This window comes from Ursus maritimus, unplaced genomic scaffold (genome assembly GCF_017311325.1).
Source record: "Ursus maritimus isolate PB19 unplaced genomic scaffold, ASM1731132v1 scaffold_48, whole genome shotgun sequence".
Taxonomy (NCBI): Eukaryota; Metazoa; Chordata; class Mammalia; order Carnivora; family Ursidae; genus Ursus; species Ursus maritimus.
Window position 1 is genome coordinate 186,979 of NW_024426641.1, and position 10,738 is coordinate 197,716.

General features: G+C 36.8%; 1 pseudogene; it reads right to left on the reverse strand.

Moving 5' to 3' along the window:
- Positions 1–5,883: 5,883 nt before the first annotated feature.
- LOC103678905 lies at positions 5,884–6,819 on the reverse strand (annotated as a pseudogene).
- Positions 6,820–10,738: the final 3,919 nt, after the last annotated feature.

The following is a 10,738-nucleotide window of genomic DNA, read 5'->3' on the forward strand; positions in this document are numbered from 1 at the left end:
GTACTGGCACAAAAACAGACACATAGACCAATGGAAAAGAATAGAGAACCCAGAAATGGACCCTTGGCTCTTTGGGCAACTGATCTTTGACAAAACAGGAAAAAACACCTGGTGGAAAAAAGGCAGTCCCTTCAATCAATGGTGCTGGAAAATTGGACAGCTACATGCAAAAGAATGAAACTTGACCACTCTCTCACACCATGCACAAAGATAAACTCCAAATGGATGAAATTCCTCGATGTGAGACAGGAATCCATCAAAATCCTAGAGGACAACATAGGCAACAACCTCTACGACATCGGCCACAGCAACCTTTTTCATGACACATCTCCAAAGGCAAGAGAAACAAAAGACAAAATGAATTTATGGGACTTCATCAAGATAAATAGATTCTGCACAGCAAAGGAAACAGTCATCAAAACAAAGAGGCCACCCACAGAATGGGAGAAGATATTTGCAAATGACACTACAGATAAAAGACTGGTATCCAAGATATACAAAGAACTTCTCAAACTCAATACATGAGAAACAAACGATCAAATCAAAAAATGGGCAGAAGATATGAACAGACACTTTTCTAATGATGACATACAAATGGCTAACAGACACATGAAAAAATGTTCAAAATCATTAGCCATCAGGGAAATTGAAATGAAACTACATTGAGATACCACCTTACGCCAGTGAGAATGGCAAAATTGACAAGCCAAGAAACAACGAATGTTGGAGAGGATGTGGAGAAAGGGGAACCCTCTTACACTGTTGGTGGGAATGCAAGTTGGTACAGCCACTTTGGAAAACAGTGTGGAGATCCCTCAAAAAGTTAAAAATAGAGCTACCTTATGACTCAGCAATTGCACTACTGGGTATTTACCCCAAATATGTGGATGTAGTGAAGACAAGGGCTATATAGACAAGGCACCTCAATGTTCATAGCAGCATTGTCCACAATAGCTAAATTGTGGAAGGAGCTGAGATGCCCTTCAACAGACGAATGGATAAAGAAGGTGTGGTGCATATACACAATGGAATATTACTCGGCCATCAGAAAGAACGATTCCTGAATATTTGTAGCAACATGAATGGGACTGGAGGAGATTATGCTAAGTGAAATAAGTCAAGCAGAGAAAGACAATTATCATATGGTTTCACTTCTTATGGAACATAAGAAACAGCAGGGAGACTGGTAGGAGAAGGAACGAAGAATGAAGGGGGGGTAAACAGAAGGGGAATGAACCAGGAAAGACTATGGACTCTGGGAAACAAACTGAGGGTTTCAGAGGATTGTGGGATTGGGATAGGCCAGTGATGGGTATTAAGGAGGGCATGTATTGCATGGAGCACTGGGTGTTATACGCAAACAATGAATCATGGAATACTACATCAAAAACTAAGTATACTGTATGGTGACTAACATAAGATAATAAAAAATTAGAAAAAAATAGAGAGGCCAAATAAGAAAGAAGAAAGAAAATGTAGGTTAATCGAAAAAGGGAAAATAAGTGTTACTGATCGTAGATAACAGGTTATGTATATAGGAAATCCAAATGAATCTGGAGAAAACATTAAAATTAAATACTGATTTTAGCAAAGTCACTCAGGTCATTTATAACTAAATTGTGGGGTGCCTGGGTGGCTCATTTGGTTAAGCCTCTGGGTTTGGCTCAGGTAAGGATCCCAAGGTCCTGGGATTATGTCCTTTATAGGGCTCCCTCCTCAGCAGAGAGTCTACTTCTCCCTCTCCCTCCACCCCTCCCCCTGCTCATTCTCTCTCTCTCAAATAAATAAATAAATAAATAAATAAATAAAATCTTTAAAAAATATATATTTCAGATATAAATAGTGTATTTATCCTTGCAAGAAAGAATCAGGAAATGAAAATAAAATAAATTAAAATACTGATACTGTTTATAGTGACATAAAAATATTAAATATCAAGGAAGAAATCTGTTAAAATATGTGCAAAACTGCTGCCCTGGAAACAAAAAACCACTTTACTGTAGGAAACTAGAATGACTTAAATAAATGGAAGGCTAAATCTGAAATCAGGCATTTAAAACACTATGAAAACACCAGTAGTTGATGAAATAATAAAGGGTGATTCTGTTCCTTCTTGTTATTCACATTCTTCCTGTAAAGAGGAAATGCTTACGTATAGACGGTACCCTCTCCACAGAAGATCATAGTCTGTCATTGTGACCTCACAACACATATAGGTAGTTCATTTGGGGTAAATGGATTATCCAGCTTTATTTTGTAAATGGTGGATGCTTCTCATAATTCTTTCTTTCCTTTTTTTGTTTTTTGTTTTGAAGTTTTTATTTCTTCAAGAGAGTGCGTGAATGAGAGAGCATAAGCAGGGGGAGCAGCAGAGGGAGAGGGAGAAGCTGACTCCTTATGGAGCAGGAAGCCCCACGTGGGGCTCCATCTCAGGACCCTGGGATCATGACCCCAGCCAAAGGCAGTTGCTTAACTGGCGCCCCTCTCATAAGTCTTTCTGAGAACACTTGGAAAATTAAAGTTTACTGAATCTATTTGTCTTTGAGTTAAAAATTTCAGAGGATTATGGATTGCACGTGGCAGTTTGCTTGACAGCATCTGACTTGCAGGCTTAAAAATAGTTGAATTCAGGGGCGCCTGAGTGGCACAGCGGTTAAGCGTCTGCCTTCGGCTCAGGGTGTGATCCCGGCATTACGGGATCGAGCCCCACGTCAGGCTCCTCCACTGTGAGCCTGCTTCTCCCTCTCGCACTCCCCCTGCTTGTGTTCCCTCTCTCTCTGGCTGTCTCTATCTCTGTCAAATAAATAAATAAAATCTTTAAAAAAAATAGTTGAATTCATAATTATATATTGTTTATGATAAAGGATACAGACATATCATTGAATACTTATGTATCTTAACTTTTTAGCATTTAGTTTTTTTTTTAATTTCAAACTATATCAAGTACCCCAAAATTGAATTTTTTGATCTAGCCCTTACATATAAAATCAATATCCCACACCAAGGAGCTTTAACTATGATCTTGCAGAGGCCAATACTTGTAAACCAATACTGATAAGAATTGAGAATAAATAGAAGCATCCTTTGCTGAAAAAAAGTGGAGGACTATCCCATAGTCATGTATTAGAAAGTTCAATATTATAAGAATGTCAGTTCTCTCTAAATTTATCTATTGAGTAAATGCAATGCAATAAAACTGTAGCATTTTAATTTCAAGAAATTGCACAAGCTGATTCTAAATTTAGATGGAGATGCAAAGGACAAAACATAGCTAGACAATCTTGAAGTACAAGAAAGTTGGAAGACTTACTGCAAATATCAAGACTTATTATAGTTGATAAGTAAAAGTAATAATTATAGTAATTAAGATGTTGTGGTATTGGTACAAGAAAAACTAAAAATGAAATTGGCCAGCAAAATGAAATAAAAATTCTAGTAACAGATCCAGACTTCTTTGATCACCTGAATCACAGCAAATTCACACCTGCAAGGAGAAAGGAAAGATTCAATAAATAATGCCATGTCAATTGGATATTCCTATGAGAAGAATAAATGGAATTTAAACCCTACACCATAGCATACAGTGAAGGTTTACCATGGTGGTTATATTGTTTTTTTCTCCAGCTGGCAGGTTATGAGCCACATGGGCAAATAATGATTACTTTTGCCTATTTTAGCAAAACTTGTATGCATAGATCAGAGATGAGTGAAAGGGATCCGACAGTTACTAATTTGTCTGTCCTGATTTTTAGATACTCTGGATCCAGAGACATGATTACTAAGTGGGATTGTGAGCCACTGCAAATAGTTAGATAGGATTCCATCACCCGGCCTTGAAACACACAAGCTCTATTTGCATTTGTGTCGTGTGGTGTCAGAGTTAGTTCCAACAGAAACGGAAAGGTCAATTTTAACAGACCTTGAAAGAATTTGGAAGTCCCCTTATTCCAGGTCTAGAATTACTCTGATAAGTGACCTCACCTCTTCTTGGGAAAGGACTGACTGAAAAACCTTTGTCTGTATTTTTTGTGGCATTGCGGTGTCCTTCCACAAGAAGACATGGCCTCTTCTTCAAAGATGGGTTTTACAGTTGGAAAGTGGCTCATCTGTGGCAATTGGGAAGGGAATTTCCATTGGGTTGGCTTCCCTCAGCCTTCTTCTTGACACTTCTTGATCATATAGCTCAAATAATACTCTCTTTCACTGCCCATCTCAGTCCTATTCTACTAGATACTGTCACAGACCTCTGCAGGTCAGTGACCCTGTGTTTCCATTCCTAGGTAAATGAAAATTAGACCACCTTGCCCTTAACAGGAAGTGTTGCAGCCTGGCTGTTGATACTCTGAATCTTGTCCTTGAGAAATAGCGTCCAATCTTTGATTTACAAAGAACAGTTATCACTAAGGTCTCAGTGATGCTTGTGTTGCTTCTACTAGAACATTGCTTCTTTGTTTTGAGAACAGAATTTCCTTTGGCTTCTCACAGCTCATGTGTTCTCTGGTTTTAGTTGATAAATCCAATCCAGCATTCCTAACTTTTTGAAACTTTTGCATCATTTATAAACACCGTATAAAGCTGTCCTGGCACCTCTACCTCATTTATTGTAGGGTCCAATGTGTCCAGGCTTCAAGGAGTCAAACTAGCAGTACGTTAGGACTGGCTCCAGGTGTTTTTGCCAGGACGTCAAAGTATGAGCCACTGAAGAGTGGCCCTATATCAGTAATCTCTCCCTTATTTAACATTTTATTTAACTCTTATTCAAGTATAGTAACCTCTTGGTCCATTCTTAGGTCTGTTATCTTGATTCCTGCATTACACATTAGCTATCTTGATGAATAATTATTTCCCTTCTTTAGAAGGGAAAGTACTTCCTTAGGAAGGCCATGTTGAAACTTGATCCTAGACATTGTTATAGAAGCCATGATTCGAGGTGAGGGCAGATTTAAGGAAAATAAGTGCCAACTTCTAATGCATTTGCTTCAGATGAAGACTGTGTATTTTCCAAGTAGGAGGAGGCTGTTATTTTCCAGCAAGGAAGAGTGGACCTTCTTCAAGTCAGAGAGTGTAGGAGAATCTGAGGGTTCAAGATTCTCAGAACATTTACTCTGATATCTCCATTCTACTTTGGAAACTGAGGACAAGGGTAGAACAGCTTCAGAATGCTTCAGAATTCTTCCACTTGAGGGTCAAGGGAGAATGGGTATTTATACACTAATTCATCTCAGTCAATGAATGAGTCCTCTTGAGGCATTTTGATTTTATACACTTCTAGTCTGCCCCAAAGATGGGCACAATAGACCTCTGTGGCCCTATGTCCCTTCTGGTAGTTGGAAGTCAGGAAGTCAGATGGTGCACATCACAGCAGGAAGTCTGAGAAGATATGGATGGGGCACTGCAGCATCTCCTATCGGCCTCACCTAAGTACAAATGTTCTGAGAATGTATAGGTGTACATTCAAGAGGGGGACAGATAGTGTAAGCTACAATGAAACTCTGTCCAGAAATTCCATTGGCTTTTAACTTCTATCATTTGCATATTAATTTGAGCAGGAATGCAACTGCCTCCTAAGAGTTTATCTTGGAGAAATTTCTAAAATCTTTTCCAGAAACTATTGACTTCTATTTTATTCATATATTGTAAGGCTGGATATGATGTGGTGTTTTGGTCCCTCATAGAAAACTGTTAATAAAACATCAATTAAAGACATTTGCAAGAAGTGACCTTACTAAGTAAGGGGAGTGTTGGAGACAAGAAACATTTTGAGAAATTTTATTTGAATGGACTTCAGATTAGGAAGGAACAAATCATTTTAAGAACTCAATGATATATGCTTTGGGAAGCCAATCTCTTATGAAAACTTGAATCATCAACTTTAGCATTCCTTTATTTCTTGGAAGATAAGACAATTCTTTTGATTGAGTTATTGAAGGCTTGTTTTACTTGTCTGTTTCTCAAAGTGTAAATGAAGGGGTTCAACATAGGAGCGACGGAAGTAGTTAGCATTATTACACCCTTATTAATGGCCACTGATTCCTTTGCTGAAGGTTTGACATAGATGAAGATACAGCTGCCATAAGTGATAGAAACTACAATCATATGGGAAGAGCAGGTAGAAAAGGCTTTTTTCCTTTGCTGGGCTGAAGGGAATCTTACAATAGTCTTGCTTATGTATATGTAGGAAAGAACCACAAAAAGAGGTGTTGTGATGAAGGTCAACACAGAACAAATGATAACCATCTGCTCAATGACCCATGTGTCTGAGCATGAAATCTTCAGGAAGGGAGATACCTCACAGAGAAAGCTATCAATGACATTTGAGTCACAGAATTCCAGACTTTGGCTCAAGCTAAATGGTGGGAGTATGATTAACAAGCCAGCTATCCAACAGCAAAGGATGAGTCTTTTACAGACTCTGCTGCTCATGATGGTGGTGTAATGCAGGGGTTTGCAGAGGGCCACATAGTGGTCATAAGACATGGTACCCAGGAGAAAAAATTCCGTTACTCCAAAAAGATCAGTGAAAAATGCTTGAATGGCTCAAGCACAGTAGGTAATAGTCTTGTCACCTGTTGCTAGGTTATATAAGTATCTAGGAATACAAACGGATGTGAATAAAATCTCTAAGAAGGAAAAATTTTGTAGGAAAATGTACATTGGTGTTTTAAGGTGAGAATCCACTAGTGTAAGTGAAATTATAGCCAGGTTCCCAGTTACACTTAGTAAGTAGGTAAAAAATAGAAAAATTTAATGTAGACCCTGAAGTTGTGGATCATCCGTTAGTTCCAGAAGAATGAATGTTGTTATTGTATAGTTTTTCATCTCTGACTTCTGATTTTTGTCCAATCTGCATGAGAAAGATAAGTTATTGTATTAGAATATAGAAATGTCAACGTTAAGTAGTGACAAACAATGACAGAGTCAAAGACGTAACTGGGTCACATGAAATTTATTTTTTAATTTGGTGATTAATATTGTTAATATACTGGTGGACTTAGTTTGTGAATATCCTTCTTGTAGGTTTTTTTTTTTCAAGTTTTAATTTAAATTCTAGTTAGTTAACGTATAGAGCGATATTAGTTTCAGGAGTAGAATTTAGTGATTCATCACTTACAACGGCCAGTGCTCATCACAAGTGCCCTCCTTAATACCCATCACCCATTTAGTCCATTCCCTCCGCCCACTTCCCTCCAGCAACCCTCAGTTTGTTCTCTATAATTAACAGTAACTTATGGTTTGCCTCCCTCTCTTTTTTTCTTTCCGCTACGTTCATCTGTTTTATTTCTTAAATTCCACAAGTGAAATTATATGGTATTTGTCTTTCTCTGACTGACTTATTTTGCTTAGCATAATAAATGAAATTTCTTATAGATCAACTTACTTGGGCCACAATCCAATAATTTATGGATTCTGTGTCTCCATTGCATTTTTCCAAATTTATTTAAAAATTTTGTCTATATTCTGGATTGGTTTTATTGATAGTGCATTGCGATGTCATCAGTGTTAAAATTTTCTTTTACTCCCATCCATTCTTCTCTATGTTTTTAAGTAATTTAAAAAATTTTGAGCATAATTGACCCAGTAATTTCACTACTGGGTATTTACCCAAAGGAAATAAAAATACTAATTCAAAAAGATATATGCACTTCTATGTTTATTACAGCTTTATTTACAATAGCTAAGATATGGAAGCAACCTAGGTGTCCATTGATAAGTGAATGGATAAGGAAGATGTGAGATTATATATATATATATATATATAAATTTATATAAAATATATAACATGAACATTACACAACCATTTCTCTGTGTTTTGAAGCTGAAATCTTGAAGTTCACTACCAGTATCATATCTTTGCTTGTAGGTTGGTTCTTGTTAAAACACATTTACAGAATAAATAATTTGGACTGCTTAAGAGGCTCTCCAAAATCCATTAATCAATTATAATTTTATGTTCAACCCCTATAACAAAATAATGGTTTTGTTGCTTTCTTCTTTTTAATGTTTTTTTATTATATTATGTTAGTCACCGTACAGTACATCCCTGGTTTCTGATGTAAAGTTCGATGATTCATTAGTTGCTTATAACACCCAGTGCACCATGCAATACGTGCCCTCCTTACTACCCATCAGCAGCCTATCCCATTCCCCCACCCCCTCCCCTCTGAAGCCCTCAGTTTGTTACTCAGAGTCCATAGTCTTTCATGCTTCATTCCCCCTTCTGATTACTCCCCCTTTCTTTATCCCTTTCTTCCCCTACCAATCTTCCTAGTTCTTATGTTCCATAGATGAGAGAAATCATATGATAATTGTCTTTCTCTGCTTGACTTATTTCACTTAGCATTATCTCCTCCAGTGCCGTCCATGTTGCAGCAAATGTTGAGAACTTGTTCTTTCTGATAGCTGAATAATATTTCATTGTATATAGGGACTACAACTTCTTCTGTATAAACTATGTATACACTTTGGGGAGTATATGAATCAAGTCCTCTGATTTTGAATAGAACCCATACGTAATAATTCTTTTATCTGTATATCCAGTGGTGATTTTGTTTCTGAAATCCAGGTGTATGTAGCCACACATACCTCATATTGATTGAACACATGCAAAGTTGGTTTCATGGACTCTGCATCGCTATCCTTTTCATCCAATGTATTTCCTCTAATAAGGCTAATTGGTTACAATAACTGAACTCACACACTATGCCATGTGTTATGTAATAACTTCCTAGGAAGCACTTCTCTGGACCAACTGGACTTTTAATCCTTTCCCTTCTTCTATTATATCTTTCTTTAACATTTCTTGAATTCACCTTGAGGACACTGATTTCTCTTTGATTCTCAGCCTACACATTATTTCTTTTGGGAAGCCTTTAGAAACCTGGTGGCTGTGTTGGATCCTCCAGTCCCCATTAATGCATCATTGCTAAGCAATGCTTATTTCCATCATAGTATTTACCCTAAGAAGGTAAGTCTGTTGAGATTTGGAACTGTGGTTTTTGTTATTTTATTTTATTTTTCTTTAACTGGGATAACCAAGGAAACCAACACAGCCCAATTCCTAACCAATGTTACTGGTTGAATGCCAAAATCAATATTTTTCTCCAGATACATACAAAGCTTTCTTCCTTCCTATTTGGACTTCTTCTTGATATTGTTCTATCACTGAATTTACTTTTTAAAAAATTTCTATGCCCATGGTTCTCATATTTTGTATTTTATTTCTTTGTGGGATTTATTTATTTATTTATTTATTTATTTATTTGCATTGAAGTGGAATGTTGGCTACTGAATTAAGTCATACCACAAAGTTGCCCCATTCTCTGCTAATATTTATTACTAAAGAAACAACTGGCTTTTCTTTATTGCCTAATCTTGCAAATGAGTATTTGAAACTCCATTTTGCTTCTTTGAGGTATCTGTCATTGAGATAATCAAATAATAGGTCAACTTTGCAATACTATGTTTGAGTCAATAACTTTTCCATAGCTTTTCCCTGTTATCACAAATTAATTACAATAGCAACCAATGAAATATTTTCATGTCTTTAGGGTTTGTTGTTTGTCCTATGCCAATGAATGAAAATGAATTTTTCCGAGAGACTCTAATAGTTACAAGACTGGATTCAATGCACTGGTTAAAATATTCTCTTCTTACCGGGGCGCTTAGAGGGTCAACTCCATCTATGTGTCCCATTCTCACATTTATGCCACTCACTATCTTGGAGAAATGTCATTAGCCAGGCTCTAGCTTTTCTTGAGAACTGGAACTCTGAAAGGTACTAGGGTCACACAAAGAATGCCCTCTGCAGATCACATTAAGATACAGCGAAGGGCCTCTTCAGGAACCCACCTACTCCCTTTGAATCCCATTTCTTCAGCTCACAGATACCAAATGCTTCATTATGGCATTAAACTAAGCCATGCACATCTTGAGAAATGGAGGCTCTAGGAATATAAATATTTTACTGCAATTATAAATAACATTATTCCATGGAAAACCTATCTATCCTATATAGCGAGAGTCAAATTTTGATAAAATAATTGACTCTGAAGTGTGACTGGTATATTTTTATTTTATCTTTCAAATATTTTACATTTATAATGCCTGTAGGGATCACAAATAAAATGGTATCACCTAAGACTCTTTAGTTTGAAAGTGTAGCGCATGATGGTCTTGCATGACAATAATATGACATTTTGATGACCTTTCTTAGTTACTGCTACTAATGACCCAATGTACCCAATGGTAGTGCTTTCATGCTTAACAGTTACTCATAGCTTCTGTTCACTGTGAAACCACAAAATTTTTAAAGATACAAAATTGAAAATGAATGTGGAGTTGAGATTTGTGTATGAACTTATGGTCACTTGTGCTAAGCACAGGTAGCCCCGGGAATTTATGGTGTTTGCTCTCTGCAATGTAGTGCAAAAACACACCCCTAATGGCTTTTCTGTCTAGGCAATATTTTCTGGTGATATTTGCTTCAGTATTCTCCAGTATTCATCATTATTGGAATGAAAAACTTTTCAAAGTGAGTAATGTTGGGAATAATCTCTTTGGAGGAAAATCTAATGTTTGAAATCCTCTGGGCTGAGAGGTTTTTACACTATCAGTTTGACATTTGTGATTTATCATTAAGTTGAAAGATGAGAAGGTCTTTTGTAACATACACTCAAAAGGTACTAATGCATCTTCTCTGTATTGAAGTGGTAAAAACAAAAAACCCCTAACAATAATC